Here is a 22,320-nt window from a genome sequence, read left to right as displayed (position 1 = left end):
TTACTAAATAGTGTTAGGCATGTAGAAAGGAAAAAAGGGCACTTAGGCTTGTCAGCAGGCCTCCAAGTTTGGCATTCTAGATTGTGGTTGTATTGTAGGCAGGTGGTGGTGCCATCACTTCCCTCTTTCAGGGTCAGTCCACTCAGTTTAACTTTCAGATAGGATTCAGATAGTGTCATGGTAGGTGTTTAAGGTCCAAAGAAATTGGGACAGCTGCAATCATCAAGCTCTTTGCTCTGCGGAAATCATTTAAAAATAAAAGGAATGAGCTAAAAGAAATGTCCAAGAAGAATGGTAGGTTCTTTCTAATAACATTAATATGAAAGATGTATTTTGGTGACTTTCTGCTGTTTCTGGATATCCCCTGCATGTCAGCTGCATGCAAATCTGCATGTATGAGAATAACACCTAGCAGAGGTGTTTTTGCTTTATGGGTTTGTGTGCTTGTGGTTCTGCCAGTCGGAGYGGACTTTTCCCTCTTGTGTCCAGCAGAGAGCCAGCATTTGACCTTGGAACCAGTTGGAGTTTTATGTTCTATTTCTCGAGACAACTAGTTGCTAAGCACAGGGCATGTTTGTCCAGTCTGAGCCCTTATGCTTCCAGCTCTGCYCAAAATGCTAATACTAGTACTAATACTAGCTATCTCTAGTTCTTGAGGGGAAGAGGGGATGATTTTCTTCCTCCCTGCCTTCATCTTCTCTACTATCTGTTATGTGGATGTAAGCAGACAGTGAAGAACAGGACATCTGGTGGTGATGGTGGGGAAGTCTGGGCTTCAGCTCAGAGGTTCCCTGTTGATAAGGCTTGAAGAGGAGCCAAGCTAAAGCTACCTGGAAGATTTATGAGAAGGATAGTGTTGGGGAGTGGGGAACATACGTATGTGCTGTGAGACTTCACATCAGTTGCTTGCAGCTTTTCTAGAAGGAAAAGGATAAGAGTTAGAGCTCTTACACAGAATTCAAAGTTCCAGATATGGGGGGGGGGACACTGAATTGTTTCATATTTATTTGACCTTGCATTTGTTGACAAACATTTAACATTTTAAACATACTATAAATATAGCTCTTCCCTTGGAAAGGAGAAAGAATTGCATAAACAAAACAGTAAGTTATACTGCTTGATATATTGCTGGTATCTGTATCCATAGCACTGACAGCAGAGAAAGCTGCATAGAATGCCACTGCTGACATGTAATAACAGAATACAAACAGTATGATAATATGGGTCAGATACTGCTGTTTTAGCTTTTCTAACTAAAACTTCCATGTGAAGGTGTGCTTGTACAAAGAAAATTAATATAGTGGCTGTATTCAGAGATTTAGGAAGTACCTTCAGTGAGGAAATGCAGGAATSCTGGAGTGAGTTTGACGTTCGTATTTAGCCTCAAACACTTTTCTGATGCAATTTTAGTGTTCCCTAATTCTCAGTTAATGGGGAAGATGCAGAAGTATTTAGTTGGAGAAAGCAAGGTTGCAGTCCCCTATTTCTTAAATAATCTCATCTTCGTTCAAGTTCCTTGCTTGTCTTGTGGGTTTTTTTTTTTTTAGGAAAAAATATTTTCAGCCCTTGAACTTGTATCTGAACTATAAAATATTTTTRTCAGCGGAAATTTTCTGTATTCTTGGGAGTCGGACGGAGTTTAAACTAGTTACTTTAGGATGAAATTTTCTTCCTCTTTCTTCAAAATACTTTTTGAAGAGGAGTTTGCAGAAACTTGAGAAGACGTGGAAACCAAATTATTGGAAAGGCTGTAAGCTTGGCCTCCAGTCTGGATTTTTTTGCTGTTATGAAGGTTATAGTTAGAACAGACTGAATGACRAGAAAATGAACAAAAGCAAGTCTTTTTGTGTAGGTGTAAGTATAACTTTTTGACTGAGTCAGGTACACAACAACAGAGGAATTCAGCAAACTTACATATTCCATTAATCTTGATTTTTTTATTTATTTTTTTCCCCCTCACCTCTGCAGCATCTCTATTTGCTGTACAGCTGGTCTGGTGACTAACTGAGGCCATATCGAGTCTGTTCATGAAATCCTGAAGTTGTTCCTCYGATAGCTTTGGGGATTTTTCTTTTATTCCTAATGTTCCAAACCTCTTATCATTCAAATCGCATAAAATGTTTTTTGAAGTGAGGACATGTTTTGATTTGTCTAGTGAGAGCTCTCAAATTTCTGAAGAATGCAGAGATTTGAAGGAGGGAGGCAGTCAGAGATGTGAGCAGCCCAAGGGCAGAAAAACCTATCCAGGCATACYCTTTTCCCTGGAGAAGAAAGAAAAATATGAGGGGGGAAAAAATGGGGTTTGGATTTTTTGATTGTGCAAGTTGTGGTATGTATGTATTTTATTTTAAATGGGGTGGTGGCTTACAGTTTTTTTTGTTAAAAGCATGGGGTGTTTTTTAAAAAAGTGGAAATATTCATAATGTGTAATTGTTGAGACTTGGCAGTGTATATATATATATTTTTTCACCTTGTGGTTTGTAATATGTTCGCTTTGTAGATAATTTGTTACATTCTTAATAAAATGCCTAAATTAATTGGAAATTAAATATTGATTTGTGCATTGTTTTTAAATTTTAAAGCTTTTCTGATTGGTAGTTAATTGATCTTGACTCCATCCTTTAATACATGGTGGTTGTCCTGAAAGCAAGACATCTGAATTACAAATTAATGTATTTTTTGAAAACCTGTGGTTCACGTGTTCTTTAGCTGATTTCACTAACACAAGACCAGATCATTTTGCTGAGCAAGTGACTCTAAAATGCTTGGTGTAAATATGATGGGAAAGTAAAGATAAAAATAAGAAATAAGCTACTGCTAACAGCTTTCTTGTTTGACATGTAAGCAGATAACGTTTTCATGTTTTCAAACATCTGGAAATTCCATGTTTTTTCATCCACCGTGTCCATCTYGGGCTATTCGGTTTCCYAGAGAATTCAAAGTCGGAGTTCAGTTTACTGGTGCTTTCTGTAACCAACTTTAGTATTTTGCCATTAATCAGGGCTATAATCCAGTCTGTAAATGTTACCAAATCTCACAGATCTCTGCTCCTTTAGTCTTCCAAAACATTCATCTRAATTCAGGAAACTGTCATATGTCAGAGTTTGTTTGGAATGGCAGCGTTTTGTTCCTAAATACTACATTTTCATGGCTATCGTGCAAGGCCAAATGAGTTTTTCTTCTTTATTTTTCTTTTATGCACTTAAATATACAGTTGATGCGTGTTGTTGTTTTGTTCTTAGCCGGTGATCRCGTTGCTAAGGTTGCTTGCCTTTCGTTGGAGTGACATATGTGCTTCTGGGYGAGGGTGGGGGAGAAGTCCGCCAGGGCTCTGTTCTTGGTCATTATGTGAAATTCAAAAGCCCCCCAGAAGCTGTGAGAGAGGACAGCTGTTCAGTTCAGCTGTTTGAAAAAAGAGCTACTTACTACCTGGAGATGTTGTCTCTGACTTGGGTAAGCCGATCAAGTCAAGATAATGCGATGAGATTGGAAAAACGGAGTGATTCCTTGGGAAAGCTGACAGCAGCAAGGAGAGCTGTTTCGGCCTGCGGGCGTCCGGTGCAGCCGACCGGCTCCATCTGCCTGACCAGCAGCCTGGGAGGAGACAAGGTGTCCATCCAGCAGCGGTCTGCCCGGGAGGGAGCGCGAGTCCTAGGAACCAAAGGTTTTATGACAAAACCACCACATTTACTGTGCCCTGGCTGGAAAAGTAACATACTTGCTTTTTGAATGGCTGTTTTGGGGGCTTGGATGGAGGCGGGGAGGGGGGAATAAATAAGGAGTTAAGTCCTGTGGAAACAGTCTTGTAAGCCTAAATGCAACAGAAACTATTTAGTGTGGCAGAGTCTAGCTCTGTATTTCTGTGTTTTGTGGAAGAGGTGGAGGAGTTGAAACTTTGTCTCAATATTAACTTATTTTCTTAAACAGTCCAGCAGGAGCTTTTTCTTCAAGCTTGACATAGGTCGRGTTATAAAAGAAGGCCAAAACTTAGGTGTTCTTGCATTTGTGTTAGTGCTTTGGAAAGGAGCTGCAGAGTGAGTCATGGCTCAGTTCTGTATGCCTGGCCTCGAAGCTGCACTTCACAGTGATTTTTTTTTTTTTTGAACAGTGTTCAGTTTTTATGTAGACTTTAGATTTTGGAGCAGTATGTAATTACCAAACCTATTGACATTTCCTAATGTCTGCAGACAGATGTGAAGACATCTGAATTTGACCAAAAAAAAAAAAAAAGTTTGGACCTTCCCCCCTTTCCCCACCCCGTCGAAATCTTGCTTTTTTTGGTATCGCTTTTTCTGAGGCAACTCAAATGAGTTTTAGCCTGTAATCCTGTATCACTGGGATGAGTGGTTTTGCACAKGTATGTTATCTGTAAGAGGCGTTTTGGATCAGATAACACTATTTTTTGCCTGCAGAGAAACTTTTTTGGGTGAAATGATTACAAGCTAAGGTGTGTTCCCCACCCTTGCCGTTGCCTTTCCTCTCTCTCCCAGCCGCGTTCTTATGAAYGGCAGTGCTGTCCAGCGTTAACCTGTTTTTCTTAATCACCCTATTTAGCACCACACTGAGTCGTTCATTTATGTCTTAGGCCTGCTTTTTAAATTTGGAGATGTTTTCCAGGCATTTCTTTGTTTTCCCCTGCCATGGCACAAAATGAAGTGCTCTTCGCAGCTGCTGGGAGCAAGAATAAGTCTGAAAGCATGTAAAAACCTTTAATAAGGGGGTGGCATTTGTCTGGCTAAATACTGGTGACTGTGTGGTCAGTACACTCATCTGAGCCACTCTAGACACTTAGAGTAAATGCTGATTTGTTCAGTGGGATTGAGGGAGCAATTAATCACTTTCTGATGCGAGTTCCTATCTTTAGGAACTGCCCTGGGGATGGAGAGTCTTAAGGCTGCGTACTTCAAGAGCAGTACCAGCTAGGGGGCTAGGAGCAGCTATGAAGAATTGGTTGTATGATTTTTGTTATTTGTTTATTTTTTAGCTGTTGATTGATCGGGGAGATGAATAATTGCRCTGCAGAAAAATATTTAGTATACTTTGAGTCTAGTCTAAAAGGTTCTGCTTGACTGCAGCTTTGGCTTAAGGAAGGCCTTAGGGCACCAACAGGCCAATCTAGGCAGATCTAGTACAGGTCTGGAAAGCTCCTGCGCTGACAGTCCAGTCCTCCGCTTTCCTGGAGGGCAGCGTTCCACGGAGGACTTGACARAACAGACTGCAAACTCTTATCTGCTCAAGGCCAACTTGGGCAGCTTAGCCAAATCTTGCGAGGAAGCCTCTGGGCTGGGGCGGAGGAGTTTAGGCTGTTCATGTTACTTTCTGGAAACTCAGAAACTTAACTTGAAAAAAATCTGACCATCTCCACCAGGCTCTTGCTGGTGGACTAGTGTGAAGTAGCTGTATGAACTGAACTCACTGGCCTTTAGCCAGCTTGTTGGCTACCAGGACTTGCTTACAAGACCTGGTCTTGCTCAGTGTCCTCCTGGTGCTCTTTAAGTCTTTTTTTTTTTTCCCCTTTCCTTTTCCCCCCATCCCTGCAAGATTCTGTTGAAAGCTTTTGCGCCTGGAGAAGAGGCCATGTGAAGTCCTTGCCTTGAGTTTTGTAATTTGCAGCCTCACTCATTCTTCACAAGCATAGGACAATAAATCTGTTCTTCAAGTCTAACATAATCACCTTATTATTTTTAAGCATGACTTTGGGAGTTTTTTTTACTAGCGTTGAAGCGGTTGTGATTTATCTTGCCTTCGTTGCTCAAGAGCATTTTAACATTTTCTGAGAGAATATGCTCGGAGCCTTTCTCCTGTGACCAGTAGGCAGGGAGAAGCGAGAGAAGACTGGATCTTTGCGGGAGTAACTTCTAGAGGATTTCTGGAATAAAGTAAATGTTTGATAGCTGATAGTGCCTTTTCGTGAGCAAGTAGAGGGTCATGCTCTCCTCTCCTATAGAAGGAGAGGGAGACTCCCTACAMTTTTGATTTGGACTCATGACTTCTGTGATTCAAGAATTGGAAGAAAGGAGATAAATGGACCTCAAATTGCATTCATTTGGCAACAGGGATGGCATCTCTGTCATTTAGACTGAAAATAATTCCTTTGTTCTTTGAGTTTACTCTGGTTTGCCTTGAGCTCAGTATCTGGTTATTAAGGACTGGTGCACTTTTTTCACATGTGCTATAGCTGACAAAGTTGAAATTATTTCAATTCCAGTTCTATGACATGTTTTAGCACATGCAACCTGAAATTCCTTTATATTTTCAAGAATGCTTAGTTTGAAGATGAATAATGAAATAGCAACTATACTAGAGCTACACCAAGTAATTGTCTGCTTCAGTTCTTTATTTTTTATTTTTTTTTTTAATGCTTATCACTGCAAGATGCATGTATTGAAGTTCCTGAAATACAGCTCATGCAGTAGAGCTAGATGATTTTGTCTTGGAATAGTTTAGTCTTTTAAATCAAATTTAATTTTATGCCCACTCTGAACTTGAGTGGATCTTGAAACAGCTTGCACTGAAAATGGATCTCTCGTAGTAATTATCAGGAATTTGATTTAGAATGTTAATCTGGACCTTAAATCACTTTATTTCTCTTTAAATTATAATTTAGACTTGATCTTGAATGATTTTTTTGTTTTGTTTTTGAGCAAGTTTTATGATGCCCTCTCCAGCAAGTGGGGGAGTTGGTTGTGGAGAAGAGATATTGATGGACTTGATGTTGTCTCTATAGCATTCTCTGAATTTTAGTCTTTAGTTTTTTAATTATAAACATTGCATACGTACTGTCTGTAATTTAAGGAGAGTAGAAGACAGTTACCATCCTGAATAACTGCTAGGCAGACATGCTGCTTTGTGTATGATAGATTTGATAACTAAATCAGAGTATAACAGGTATAACTACCCACTTCATCATGTTACTGAGGTGTTACAAGTACATGAAACAACTATTGGTTTGTTGTTTATAATCCCTATAACCGAGCTGAACTTTTTGCTCTCGCTTTTGTGAAGATTCAGTGACATCTGACTTTCTACTCCTTAATCAACTCAGTCAAAATAAACCTTTTTTTATTGGACCTTTCTTCCACACCTGACAAATCAACAGAAAAGAGAAATCTGTTTAGAGAATATTCCTTAAATAGTTTATCTTTGTTTGAAACAGCAAAAGTGGTGAACTGTTGTTCCTATTTCAGGCAAACAGAATGCTGGGGTAACCAATAAACTAAAATATTAGTGAACAGTTTGAAAAGATTCTCACTGAGGCTATCCTTGTTTAGGGATGTTGTGGTGGCTTGTTTGTGCTGCTTGACTTCATGTGCAAGGAGGCAAAAGGGGTTCCACTGACTTCAGTGTAGATCATGGTGAGCTCACAAGAAAAGGATGTCAGTCTGTTTTGTAAATCATGTTCACATATTTATCATCAAGTTTCTGGATGTTAAATTATGTTAAACACTGTGTACAGTTCTTCTGCACAAGTAGTACAGACAGATTCTTTTGGAAAAGGCTTGTTTTATGGCCTTTCAGCAGTTGAATGCTGAGTTGAAAGTGTTTGTGTTCTCCTTGGCACTCATCTTTGTGGTCTTACTTTCTGCACAAAGGTAAGAATTCATTTGTTCAGAGTCCTACCTACCAAATATGCCTGCATAATTAGTGTCTTTGTGGACTTTGGACCTTTTCCCATTTATCCTTCCATGACATCCATGATTCCCTTATTTGTTCCAGCGCATGTTGCAGCTAACTTGCTGGCTGATAAGGAGTTGTTTTGTCAGCAGACTCAATTGCACAAGTGTGTATATACTATATGATCCTATTGCATAAATGGAAAAAGCTGTTAGTGCAATATTTATTTACTTTACAAGCAAAACAATACTGTTTCTAAACATTCACCAGCAGAAAAAGTAAATTTCAGACTGATTTTTGAAATATTAGATATCCTTTGTCCTGCAAAAATTAAAATATCTTTTCTAGAAAATCATACCAACATACAAAAATTATGGTAGACTTCAAAAATTCACTTTAAAATTGTTGTGTAACAAATGCTGCTTGACCTTGTATTGATGGGTATTCTTAAGAGTTACTAAAGGGTGCAGTGATTTAGCTAAGGACGTAATGAGCAGGCTTGTGAAGGGTATTCTGTCAACGTTCCCTTCTCCACTGCTGCCCTTAGGATGGACCTGTTAATTATTTGTGAAGGTAACTAGTTTGACAGCCTGGAAGGCAGAAGCCTTCAAATAGTCATAGCGCAAACAGGGTCCCTGGGCTCGATGCGGGAGAGCAGAGCTGCTGCTGGGAGAACTCTTCTGTCTGGTCTCCAGCGCGGTCTTCGTAGGGCAACTTTTTTGGGGCCTTGCCTTGTGGTATTTTGATGGACAGTCCAGTTAGTTCATATTGAACCTAGACAGGTTTGAGTAGGATTGCAGGCTGTGGTCATCTGACAGGGTCTAATAGGGACCTTGATTTTGAACGGGTTCAGTTCTGTGACCCACTGGTTTATTATCCTGGGTTTGGCTTGGAATCTGCCCAGGAACTGTGAAGTGTATTTACTGCGAGTTGTCTTTGCTAGCCTTTCATATGCTCCGTGGAATAGTATTTYCCCAAATTTGGTATTTAAAAAAAAAGAGAGAAGACCCTTGCTTATGTGGGAGGCCAAATTTGAGTTAGCTGCCAGGAAGGTAAATGCAATTAGAGCGTTAACTGGGGGAAAAAAAAAAACAGCAATTTTTGTAAACACAGTATTGAGTCTACCAAATGCAGAGTTTATAGCAGATCTGACATTTATCTGTCACCTACGATGTAATGAATCTTAAATCTTTCTGCAAGTATTTCTGGTGGTCTTTAATCTATTTTATGCCAGAGGCAGAGAGAAATAATGCATTCAATTTTGTCAAATTAAGTTTTTACTGGGCATTAAATTGATTAAATAGAGCAGGAGATTAAGGAGAAAAATACTCCCTTAAATTACATTTCAAGGCTGATAGAATCTTAATGATGCTAAGCTGAAGTTTTTCAATGGGCTCATGGATATGAGATCATTAATCATGGATGTGAGACTCGTGATACGACCGCCTTCGAAATAAACATATTTGACTTGCTCGTGTTGCTACTGTGAGCCACGGGCGCGCTTGGGAGTCGCTGCAGACGGAATATGCAGGTTGCGCACGTGCCGTCTTGTGTCAGGCCGACGGGGTCTCTTGTTTGATCATGTTCTTGTGGAGAACAGCCGTGTTGGGGGTTTTCCTGTTACAGGAGCAACGATGTCTTTTGAGAGGCGCTCGCSGATGGCTACATGACAGAAGCAATTAGGAGAAGAAAGCTCGTGTYGTGTCGTGTGCTGAAGTTGTGCTCTCTGCTGTCTTGTTCCCCCTCTTCTTCCCCCCCCCCCAATAGATTAAGTTTTCATCAGTCATTTCTCTTGGTTTCTTTGTATGTGCACTTCTGTAATAACARTTTTTCTGCTGATTCTCATTCCCCTGCATTGCCTTGTTTCTTCTCTGACAAATGGTCTGTTCAACCTAAATGGTTCTTGAAAYGATCTTCCTCTCTTCGTGACCTATGTTTTAGAAAGCTTTAAGAAAAAGATTTGRATCAGAATTCTACTTGGAGGAGTCCTAATCCTTCAGACTTTTACAGTAGTTCGACACTTGAAATCCGTGGCCTTGATAAGAAGCATAAGACTTAGTGAAACCACAAGGTGGATGCAGGAGACTTTCTTTACGCCTGTAGTAGTAAACTTATTGAAAGTATGTCTAACAGGCTGAACAGTGTCCTCAGTTTTGTTGTGTCTTACACTGTTAGACTCATGCTGTCATATCTCACTATTGAGAGCTGATTTCAGGACTCCGTAGCTTTGACTACAAATGCTGTAAGCCGTATGCTTATGGAAATGGCCARTTATTGTAATGACCAGGAATTTAGCTTTAGCTGTACCCAAATATTTTTCTCCATCTAACACTAAGCATACAGCAGCATTCTCATTAAGAAGAGATTTCATCTTGCTTATTGGAGTGGATTTCTAGAACACACAATTCTGCGACTGCCGTCAAGCTCACTTTTGTAGTATTCCCATTGAAATCAATAGAATTTTTATTCTATTTGATTTTAGGCACTAGGTAAGTTAGTCTTTTCATGAATTTCAAGTATTAACAGTCCTTTTTAGCAGTCCTTTTTTTTTAGATAACTACAATATATATGCTAAGATGATAATTATTTTACCTAAGACTTCTGGCAAATTACTTTSTCGTTAGATGTGTGTGTTCACTGAGAAACTATCTTTTAATTTCTTTCCCTTCTCCTTCTTTACATGCAAGTGCCATTGATTTATCTGCTTTGATCTTCTTTTTGCTCATCTTAAATATTCTGTAACTTCAAATGAAGAAAACTTGAATACTAGCGTCTGAAAAGCTGCAGTAACAACAGAATCCTCGTGTGGGCCGTAACCATGGAAATTGCATCGTTATACAGTGGCAGAACATGAAGGGAAATGATTCTCCCAACTTTTTAAGAATTCCAGTCTTAAATATTGCAACAGCTTTTTTTATTTCTTTTTGTTTTGGAAAGAAACTTCCAGTCTTTGTGAGTCTGTTACTGTAATCCTTAACAGCTCATCCTTAAAAAAACAAGTAAGCAGCTTGTTTCTATATGGTGCTCTAGGGTCCGTAGAGCCACTGTACTTTAGTGTCAAGTATCCATGCCTGAATTGCTTTCTCCGGACTTCTGTTCTTGGTTNCCAGTCTTTGAGAGTCTGTTACTGTAATTGTTAACAGCTCATCCTTAAACAAGTAAGCAGCTTGTTTCTATATGGTGCTCTAGGGTCCGTAGAGCCACTGTACTTTAGTGTCAAGTATCCATGCCTGAATTGCTTTCTCCTGATTTCTGTTCTTGGTTATGTCCTTGATGATTTTTTTTTTTTTTTGCAAGGATAAGGCTTCTACCTTGCAAAATACCTGGAAAATGTGTTTCTTTTCCTTTTTTCCTGAAGTATCTCTATTTTGAGCTCCTGTCATATCTAGGAGTGCAAAACAGCTTTACTGGCATGCAATGATAATCTTTATTTTAGTACAGGAACTATAAAATCCTGTCACCTCTAGAAAGTGGGTATAGCTTCTGGTGGAACATTGCGTGTCACAATTCCATCATGAAAAATGATGGGGAATTTAATGACAGCAAGCAGCAMCGAGTTGATGGGTTTTTAAAATACGCCTCTAAACCTACTGCTTTTTAAGAGCCAGTGCTCTGTAATGCTGGGGGTGTGGGCACGTACAGAGCATGCTTTGGTTTCCCTGTGCTTGCCCGAGGGCTTGAAAAGGAGCTTGGTAAAATGTCGCAGGGTTTCGTTTGGGGTTGCACAATCACAGTGTAGACCCAGCGCGGAAATGGCCTTCCTTAAATGTCTTGAGCAGTTCCTGGACTTGTATAGGTCACGTCTAAAACTTGTGTCTGTTCTCTAGYGGGACTGTTTTGGCTGCCCTCTTCTGGGCCTTCCTTCTGGTACAGAGCCCAGAAGAGCACACAAGGGGCGGATGCGTTATGCTGGGGTCGAGTAACAGGTTTGCATCTGCCATGTTTGTCAGCTACTGCATTTTGAGCTGACCATCTCAGAGTCATTACACGAGTTTCTGTCCACAGCTGAAATGTGGAAAGTGGAAGTGTTAAGTGCAGTGAAGTTATTGCTCAGAATACTTCTCCCTAGATGCATTGCTTCATGTTGATCTATTTTGAAGCTTATCTGCTACCTTTTGGTAACGTGCTTCATTTGCGAGGTCCCTCTGGAATTCCCGGCCGCTGTCGTGGCGTTCGGCTGCCCTTAACGCTTGGAGGCTTGGAGATCTCACTTATCCATTTCGTGATGCTGAATAAAAACAGTTCTTGGGGGAACCTCACTCCTGACTCATCTCTGTCTATGCCTCTTATCCACACAGGCGAAAGAGATAGAGTATTTGTGTGTGTATATAATGAGGATAAACTCATTAACATAAGAGCTGGTCAGATGCTGCATGTTCCTTTATAAAATGGGATTGATTCCCCTCCACCTCTGTCAAGTGAATTTTCAGTAATTTTCTTGCCACTTTTTGTTTCCTTGAATTGTACGATAGCTCGCATGACAATTTTTTTCATTAAATCTTACTGTTTAATATGTCTTCTCTAAAATTTGGCTAATGGTAACTGGATAAAGGGCCTYGTGGACATGCTCAATAATGAGTAAATGAATTTAAATATCTTCTAATTCAGGGCAAAGTTCAGGTCAGATTAAAAAAGCACATGGATTACACTCAGCATCTTAATTAGAATATAGATTTTTAGATTAAAAAAAMCCCTACTATTTACCAATTATATTCCAAATAGTTTCAGAGGAGTATTTTATTCAGTGGGGGAGAGGAGATTGTGATTGGAAGCTGTTGAAAGACTTTGGTAGATGTTATAAAACACGGCTTTTGTTTTAAAATTACAGAAGGTGGGAAGCAGGTATAAACAGAAGAACATGACAGTTAATTAGCTGCTGATTTGTCAATTTGTTGTCAAAATATAAACTGCATGTATTCCCAAGATACAGGGTGAGTTAGCTGACTCTGACAGTTGTGCTGCTGTAATGTCATGTAACACTTGTCTGTGTTCAGGCTGATCTGAAGTATATCAACCCTTCATGGTACTCGGTGATCAGAGYGTGAAGGTACCTACCATCTAGTTTATTAACCAAACATAATCAGAAAGTTGATCAGTTGATCTGCTAATTTTTCAGTACCTTTAGTACTGTGTTGCTTTTGTGATTAAGGAACAGCAGCTAGTGTTAAAAATAATAACCAGCAGTTACACAGAAGATCTCAAAATGTAATATGAACAGAGCAGGGTTCTCATAGCAGTTAATTCTGGGCTGTTTGCTAGTTAACCTTTTTAACAGACATAGATCAAAGCATTAAAACCATACTGTTGTTATTTGCAGTTGAAGCAAAGATTTAAACAAGACAACGGAATATTACAGTGCAGCCTGGATCTCCTGTGAGCTTGGGTCATAAATGAAGAACTTGTGGTTTTGTATGTTGAAGGTCTTTTGATCTGGCCGAAGGACAAAAAACGTTGGGAAGTTTGGTGGATGGAGGAACCCAGCCTATAGCCACCCCCCTTTAGCTCCCCAAGGGTAATGAATGAAAATTTGCAATTTGTGGTGGAGATTCAGTTGTCGCTGTGCCTTAGGCAAATGTAGTAAGTATGTCAATAGAAGAAAAAGAACTCGGTCTAAGGAAGCAAATGATGTTTTCAGTGCTGTTCTGAGCAGCTTACAAATGCTGCATTGCGTATTTGGTGTCTGCATGTCAGAAGTTCCAAAAAACAAAACTAGAGTTCAAAGACTTGTAAGGATGATCAAAGGTTAAGAAAAATGTACTGTTACRCTGAGACTTCTGGTTCTCATTCAACGTAGTCAATATAAGAAAAGATTTGACTTGAGTCATTCCTTAAGCTAAAACTGCAGTAATGGGAAATAATATAATAAAAAGCTGTTGCTGAGCTGGATAAAGCAGAAATAGGTTAGGTTTACCTTAGAAATAAGGACTTCGCTTTTATCAGTGAGGAAGACTACATAGCAGTCTAACCAGCAGTTATGGTAGATCTTACATGGAAACCTTTTAATTGTACTATGGTGCTTTTTTATTACTYTTTTCCTCTCCTCAATCTTCTTTTACTTTTTAGCAACTTCTCCATGGAGGGTGGAAAGTTTGCTGCCAGAATGGGTTTAGGGTAGGATGCATAGTAGCTCCATATTCAAGGACCTTGCTCAATAGATAAACTGAAGGATGTGTTCATGATCATCTATCAACAATGTTGTAATTTTACAAAGCAGCTTCTTGAAAGGTGGTTTGTGTTTTTCTGCTTAATCCTTTGCTCTTTTCCTCTTAGTGTAGTCCRCTGGAGGAAGTGAGATCTCAACTCCTTTCAAGACTGGAGGAGGATTCGGCAGCCTTTAACCTGCCGAAGAATCGTAGGAAGGGAGGCTTCTGGGTTGTTGAATCTCACCTCTAAGGCAGTTTCCTTAAGCGTCAGTCATGCAGAGACTAAAAGCTGAATACTTGCATGTATTCCTGAGCAATCTGAGTCCTGAGATGTGAGTAGGAAAATTGCCTTCTGTGTTGCAGCTGTGATTCCTCGTTCAGTTGGAAGGCTTGCTGTGCTGTTGAGTGCCATGTGTTACTCTGCTTCCTGGCGATTGTGGTCTGCGGTTCTCAGAGTGCTGCTAGCCTTTATTACTGTTAGAGCAAGAGGTTGTTTCTTGAACTGAGTATCAAATTCATTTCAAGAGAATACTATTAGGCTGGAGACAGCCAGTTGCTGCTGCACCAAACAATTAAATTTCTTGTGGGCTACTGCTGACCGCAATTCTGGACAAGGACCAGTGTTGCGGACCGAGTGTCAGCGTGAGCCTCTGTTGTCTGCGGAGCCATGTTCTCGTTTTACCTCGAGGTAGCAACATGAAGCGCTCAAAATATTCTTGTTTTTGATAGTTAGATGTTACTCTTGGAAAGCAAGATATTAAATTATGACTCCATTTCCAAAAAAGTGTTTGAGGAAAACCTGCAGTGTAAAAAGCATACTTTCACAAAACCAGATAGCRGGTTACGGGTATGTGGATGCCTCTTAGTTGCTGGATATCGTAGGAAAGGCTGTTTGTGGCTGGATCCACAATGTCTATGTGAGGATCTCAGCAGATAGAGAAGTAATGGTGGTAGTATTCTTTCTTAACAAAGTTAATTGTGTTCTTCAGTGAATTCATGCAGAGAACTGTTCTGTTTGGCAAGCTGTTTTGGCTGAGGAGCTTCTTTGTTTTGTAGTGCCTCTAACATTGTTACAGCTCTTCTCAGGTCCTCTTTTTTTGTCATCTGTGTATAATATTACAGAAACATTGRTTGCAAGGGACCTTTGGAGGTCATTTGCTCCATCCTCCTGCTGTTTCAGATTAAAACTTCTTCTTTTCAAGAACTAGACCATCTTTACCAGGCACGTGAGAAACTTGCAGAGTATTGTCCAAAAAAAGTATTTTTCTTTCTACCTAATCACTAGCAGTTTGTTCCCTACTTCAATAGCATGGTAAGACATACAAGAGTATAAGTGCAGAACACGATTGAACCCTGGAAAGTATCGGTAGAAAGAGAAGAGCATGRTCAGATACTTTGAGGAACTGTTTTGGAACAGATGGGAGGTGAAGGTTGGCTTATGCTGGGCAGCTGTAAATGTGGTTTGTGTGATAGGATTCATATGTGTTCAGGAAATGAATTTCAGAAGTCAAGTCGGTCCCYAAACCTCCATCAGATGAGGGAATTCTTACAAACAGGTAGACAACATATTGTAATGAGCATAAATTCCCAGCTGACCAGTACTGTGAGGTGAAGAGGTTCCCACTAGCCATATCACTCAGAGAGCAGCCGAGCCGCTCCGGCAGGGCTTCGGCGCGTGGCTGTGTTTTGGTCTGAGGGTGTTGCACAGTCAGCGGTTGGCACCTTTGCAAGTGCCACATCTGGCTCTGACCTCTGCTGTGCTACAGTGAGTAAATCCACTCTGCTGCTGTAAGCGAAAAATGAAAAAGGGAGAGAGGGGAGTGAGAAAGTGGTGTTATAAAATGTGACAGGTTTGCACAATGAAGAAGGCAAGTGTGTAAATCTATGCAAATCTATAATCTGAAATGAGTGCCCAGCTTAAATGCATATGCCAGTCCACAAAGTGTTTTTTTTTTAATGTTGCTAGAATCTGCTAATATTCTTCAGTRTTAGATGGCAAGTGATTTGGCAGTCTTTATTAAAAATATTTTTTGGAAAATAAAGCCAAGAAGCTTCAAGCCAGAGAAAAAGAGATCTGGGGGGAAGAGGGGAGACCCAAGGTAAGAAACACTGTGGAAGTCAATCTTTGAAGTTGGTGCAACTCTGCAATTAAAAACATGCAAGAAGCTAGTGAACATTCACCTGTTGTAGTGGGTATGCAAATAGTGAATACAAAAGATGCACAGAATTGATGATTTTTGTCTTGGAATCATATCATCATTTTTAATGCTTTATTTATGCTATTATGAGTTGCTGTTCTGTGGTGGTTGGTGTATTCTGCAGAGATGCATTARCCTGTAAAAGACCTTATGCTTAATGGAAATCCTTGAAAAATACGATGCAGACAACTTAAGTGCATTTCTGCAATTTTGAGCAGGCTGCTGTGACCTTCAGGCTTCAATCTCTTCTGTCCTTCTCACTTTTAAATCTAGTGTGTGTGAATTCATTTTAGGAAACAGCCTTCCTTATACTCGCTTGTGTTAGAAGAACATGTACTTGAAGGAAACCACATTAAGTACCCTTGTCCCAGAGGTGTAGCATCTCTTCAGTTAATGCACTTATGAAGCTAATTTGAAGTGGAACTTGGAAGTAATAAATCATTATGGTTGTTGACTAAATAAAGCAACATACCTTGTAGGTGCCCCAMTTGGGTAGGTCCCAGTGAAGTTCCAGGGATTTGTGTGACTGCCAGTGCCTGTTCACAGAGAAATCCTTGAGGAAATAGCMACTCGGGCACCAGGCACAAACACCAAAATGTGAGCGATTCCTCCTTAACTTAAAAACTGTGCGTGTTTGAACAACACGCCTCCCCTGAAGGTGTTTGAAATTGCATGGCTAAGTTCATAGAATACAAATTAATATTTTCTGTGTATCCGTGTGCATATTACAATGTTCTTATCTGGCGGTCATGTTTGTTAGTGTTTCCTTAATATGCATAGGCACACTTAATAGTCTGATTTGAGAGTAATAAATGCTGTGATATAAACTTTAACTGTACATCAAAACTTCATATTTTTACTGGAGCTTGTAGTTGTTCTTTATAGTAAGTTAAATTTTTCAAGATTCTGTAACTGTTTAGTTTCCATCATAGTAGAAAAATTAAAACCAGCCATGGTATTTTCTACTTTGAAATTTCATTTTAGACTTTTTTAAGCTCAAGTGGATAAAATTGTTCTCCTGCTTGTCGCAAGGACATAGAATGGTTTTTTCAAAACACATCAAAACGTGCGTGGAAAGTATCACACAAAGCTCTTAGGAGCATGTAAGCCAACAGAAGGACTCAGTGTTTCTCTTGAGTCAATTAACTTTCAAAGTTAATTGTTACTGCAACATATTTTTCTGGCAGAACAAAGACTTCCATATCTATACGCTGCTCTGCGTTCTGTGCAGAAACTATTGCCGGAGACAGCTGGAGGCTTTTCCTTCCTGCAGCTCAGGCAGCTTGTGCATCTTCTGCCTGTCTCTCTGTTTCTACCGGCTAAAGGCATTTTCTAGTACGTAACCCGGTTTTGCTTGTATAAGAAGCAGYCTAGTGAGTTTATCTTTTTTTATAAGTGTAATTTGTTACCCTTAAAAACTTCACGTGCTTTGCCAAAATAAAGCATGCAATGTTTTCRGGGGGGAGGGRGGAGGGAGGGCGATGTTGAGGTGTCCTCTAAACTAAAGTTTAGTTTTGAAATTTCTGGTAGGCTGCCTTTTTAGAGATTTATTTCGGATGTAATTCTGTTCAGTAGTCAAGTTCCATCAGACRCAGAGATGGAATAAAGATGAAACCAAGCAGGATGTTTAGTGTCTCCCACTACTATCTGCTAATACTACTAATCTGCCCTGTTAGTCTCTGAAGCTGTTCCAGTTCTTAAGCCTGGGGGTAAAGTCCGCAGAGTCCACGTGGATTTGTACCCAATACATTGATTCTTTTTTGGTTGCTCAGCATTGGATTAAAAAAAAAAAATCCAAACAACTATACTTCTCTCCGACCTATTTCTTAGACTTTCTTATTTCCTTACTCCTTTCCTTTTTCTTCTGTTTCAGCTATTCATCACCTTCTCAGCTAGTGTCCCCAGTCCTAGTCTTTATCAACTTTAAGTCTTGATTCCTAGGTCTTTGTGGGTTTTAGTGTTTGTTTTGTGTTCTCACTGACGCTCCAAGCCCCAGTTAAGATTGCATTTGACGGAAGGAATATAACAAGCTATAGCTTGAAATATATGCAATATATACATACCTACAACAAGGAATATAATAAGTTGGAATGTAACAAGCTATAATTACTTTTTAAGGGAAACTTAAGGCCTTTGTATTAATGTCCCTCATTCCTGAGGGTTTAATTTTTAGTAGGATCTAYTTTGGATTGGAAGCAGTGACTTCTTGGTCCCTCCTGGAGGCAGATGCTCTGCTGTATCTCAAGACAAACTTGGCATTTACTGTAAAAATGTTAAGTAACAGTCAGCTTTACCAAAGTAGGTTTTCTTTCTTCTAATTTTACTTCTCATGTTTTGAACTTATGTGTTTGAAAGCTTGGCTGCCTCTAGAAGGTTTCAAGAAAAAATAAAATAAAATAAAAAATAATAAAATAAAAAATAAAAGAAAATAAAAGAAAAAAAAAAAAAAAATAACAAAAGAAAAAATAAAAGAAAATAAAAGAAAATAAACAGTATTGTCCTCTTGTGAGCAAGCAAAGACTAACCTGACAGTTCCAGCTCTGAAGTTACGTGAAGGATGATGATGGCAAAATCTGTATGTGCCRTTAAATTAGTGACCTGCATTCTGCTATGATAATTACACATATATTGCCTGGCAGYATAACCTTTATGCTTCAGTTAGGTAGCAAAACATTAACAAGATTATGAACAGGGTGAGACAAGGAAACTGCTTTGGATTGGCAYGTGGCATGCCCCGCAGCTAGCAAATTGCTTCAGAAAATGTGCTGTATTAAGCAAGTACAGCCTTGCAGAAAGGTGATTAGCCTAAACACAATTTTAAAGCTACTTTTCCTCTATTTCTAAATGTGTGTGTTTATTTTTCCAGATATTTCAAGACTTTCCTTGCCAGCAGGTAAGTTCTCTCTCTCTCTTTTTTTTTTTTTTTTTTTTTTTTTTTTTTTTTTTTTTTTTTTTTTTTTTTTTTTTTTTTTTTTTTGATGTGACAGCAGGCAGCTTTTAGAGGCTTGCTTGTGATACAATAATATTTTTATATAATCAGAGTATTAGTTCTTGCTGGCACTGTTTTGATATCTGGCCATTTTGGAGACCAGAGTTAAGGCGAGGGAGAAAGCAAAACCTGTTGAGATACAAGCACTTTCCATTTAAATYGTGCCTTTTGACAAGGGAATGAGATAATTGAGATACAAAGATATGCAGTTGTTAACTATGCATGTGATACAGTTAATGTTTAAAATAACCCAGCACAGCGTGTGATAAAGCTGTCAAAAGAACAGRTCGGCAACAGTCACAACTAGTATTAGTGGTGAATCAGAGGGGCAGTGCGCGAGGAAATGCGGAGGAGTGCTCATCCCCGGTGGTGGGGGAAGGTGACAGGCAGGTTAACTTGCCCAGGGCCTCAGGGGATTTGTGGCAGAGCTGGGGCGGGGGGGGGGCGAAAAAAATGTATATATTAAAAAATATTATAATACTGCTTGAAATACTATCATTAGTAATAAACATCGTTAATCTGTTCAAATTAGCTTGTGCTGTGGTGGCCCCAGGAGCTCAGAATGACGATGTGTGCTTTTCGCTCTTAGTGGCGTTTTATCCGCCTATTCTCCCARTACGTGTAATCAAGGGAAAAAGTCACTGTTTATAATTATACAGCAAGTTCTCTGTTAACGAAGCTTCTCCAGAATGATGCTCACAGTAAGCTTTTACTTGAAGCTGAGCAAGTTTCAGGTGGGATCTTCATAATCAGGCTTACTGCTCTTGCTCCCTGCTGTGTTGGTGATTTTTTTTTTTTTTTGCTCATGTATCTGTCTATTGCTTATTACTGAAATATGCTTCATATCTATCTATAAAATATCTTTTTACAAGTGAATATCTGAAGTATTGACGGTACTTAGTCGCTTTTAATCTGCTGGGGGGGTAGTTATTTTTCTCCAAAGGGAAATAAAGTACCAATTTTGATTAAAAGCTTGGTAGCTAGTGTGTTGTGCAGTCTTTCCAAAAGAACTTTTAAGTGACTCTTCTTGAAACAGTGAAGAGCATRCTAACCACGAAGTTGTTTTCTGGTAAGAAAAAATGGTTTCAGAATCCTGAGCTGTTGTCGAGAGGCAAGTGCTTGCGGGGAGTCTCGGAAAAATACGTGTTTGTCTGGTGTTTAGGCAGGCCGAAGAAAAGATGCGGAGCGTCTTGTTCTTCTGCAACTAAAAATAAAGGTGCGTGATAAAACTTCTGAGTTTCCATTTGGGACCTGAAGGACTTTTTTTTTTTTTTTTTTTTTGTTGATATGTGACTCAAATTCATGATGAACACCTGAAATCTGATTGCATCAGAGCATCTTCCCTATTCAAGGCTTGTTTCAGGTTGATTAATGACCTCTAGCTTCAGCGTGTTTGGGGTAGATGGGGGGGAAGATGATTCCTCCTCCCTCTTTCCCTTGCTGGTTCCCCTCCCTGTCCTTCCTCCATGACAGGAGGACATGGTAGCTGGATTAGTGGTTGAAATATGCTGCCTTCTCGCTGTGTGTGCATGAGTGTCCTCAGGATTTTAAGAGGCATTGGGATTTTTAGCTGTGGTGCTGAAGTAGAGAGGGCAAATATTCACCCTATGTCTTGACATGGTGACCTGTGGCAAAGCAGTTGGCTTTGCATATAGGGTAGAAATGCTATATGCCRTAGCTTAACTGTATCAGGCATTTGGCAGTACTGGCTGATAAGCAAATTAAGGAAACTTGTTTTGAAAACATGCTTCTAATGTATTGTGCGAACAGAAGGGCGTATCAAATGGGATCCCACTGAGGTGGCTTGGCCTGTAGTGTTACAGTGTTTTCACTAATGACCATGATGACAGATTTAATGCGCTCATTCAGTCGACAAGCAGCTCCCATATAAAAAGGTTACAAGAACATTGGATGATAGGATTAAAATTCAGGCTGACTTGACGAATTGCAGGAATGACCAGGATAAAAGATGTAATGCATCTGAATGAAGACAAGGTTTCAGCTTAGCTAGGAAGCTTTAACTGGTGCTGTTTTATCTTCAGAGCTCATATTTGCAATAAATAATAGTATTTACGTATTTCAAATTCTGCAGGACTTTATTTCCTCTCCTTGGTACCACTTTTAAAAATAATTAGTAGATGCCACTAGGCAGGCTCTCACGGCTGTCACCTGTCGTTTACTACTCTGAATCTGCGTCGTAACACACTGTTTTTTTTTAAGCGTTTGAAGACCTCACGGTAGCAAGGAGGACACTTCAAATGGTCTTTGCTATAGTGTCTTTGAGATGAGACTAAGTGTAAATTCTGTTCTTTGTAGTCAGTGGCCTACAAAGTCCAGAATGCTTCCTTTTCCCTTTGCGCAGTGAAATCTTAGTGTAAGAGTGACTGAGCTGTTGAACGCATTAGTGAATTAAGTCATTAGTTAGATCATCACTCAAGGGAGTTATCCTACATTAATCTGTATCGCTACTTTGAAGTCTATAGGTAACTCGGGTTTTTACTGCCTTTGAATTGAGGCCATGGATGYGAGCATTGTGAATTTTTTGGAACGCAAACCATTAGAGGCTTGGAGGGCAACTTGCTAAAGTTTTATCATTTCAAAGCCAGCTAGAGAACATGCAGAACTTATGTCTGTAAGTGAAGTTATCTTTGAACAGCAGTGTGTTCATAGTATGCCTGGAGGGAAGGAAGACTAGTTTGCTTTGGTAAATTCAGCTGAATCTCATCCGTGGGCACTGTTGCATTTAGCAAAATCCAGGAGGGAATTACTTTTAACCTCTGAATTTTAAATGGATCTGGCATGGTAATGTGTGTAACATAGCTGACTTTTTCGTTGGCCTTGGTCCTTTGTTGTGGTCCTGTAGTGCAAATGAGTGTTTGTTACTAGAATCAGGAAGCGGTAGAACCAGGAGACTACACTTAGGATCTATAGTAGATTGATAGAGGAAAACTAAAAGCAAGCAAAGTTCAGGATAGCATGTTTTCAATCAGGAATCTCAATCGTAAGTACCAAATTGGGACCACTCTCGGGTCSTCATCTGCAGAGCTGTTCTGTGACCCCTCAGCTCCCAGTGTGTCTGGGTGCCCGGGGTAGCTCTTCCCCCAGCGCCAGATGTGGCATTTCCTGTTGTTGACCTTCCTGAGGCTCCTCTCTGCCCCTTTCTCCAGCCCCTCAAGGCTGCACAAATGGCAGCACAACCRTCAGGGCTGCCGGTCACTCCTCCCRGTTCTGTATCTCCTGCAGATTTGCTGAGGGGCCCTTGGTCCCATCATCTGGGTCATCATCAAACAGGTGTTGCTCTCCTACTGCAAGGTACGGAAAAATGAATAGAGAAAGTGTCGTCCATGTAACCTTAACTCCAGATATGCAGTGTATT

The 22,320-nt window shown here is 39.8% G+C and overlaps 1 protein-coding gene across 7 annotated transcripts in view; it reads left to right on the top strand.

Annotated features, from left to right (window-relative positions):
- PTK2 (protein tyrosine kinase 2) overlaps nt 1–22,320 on the top strand; it is a 185,724-nt gene that overhangs the window by 20,586 nt on the left and 142,818 nt on the right. For 6 of the 7 annotated variants that reach the window (XM_085322667.1, XM_085322510.1, XM_085322586.1 and 3 more), the window contains exon 3: nt 18,822–18,848. The exons of the other annotated variant lie outside the window; for it this stretch is intronic. The gene's annotated coding sequence lies outside the window, so the exon portion shown is untranslated. The remainder of the gene's footprint in view (nt 1–18,821; nt 18,849–22,320) is intronic. 7 annotated transcript variants of the gene reach the window in all.

The sequence above is a fragment of the Rhea americana genome, unplaced genomic scaffold, assembly GCF_003343005.1.
Source record: "Rhea americana isolate MKP2758 unplaced genomic scaffold, rheAme1 scaffold_0, whole genome shotgun sequence".
Taxonomy (NCBI): domain Eukaryota; kingdom Metazoa; phylum Chordata; class Aves; order Rheiformes; family Rheidae; genus Rhea; species Rhea americana.
This window is presented reverse-complemented; position numbering and strand designations above follow the sequence as displayed.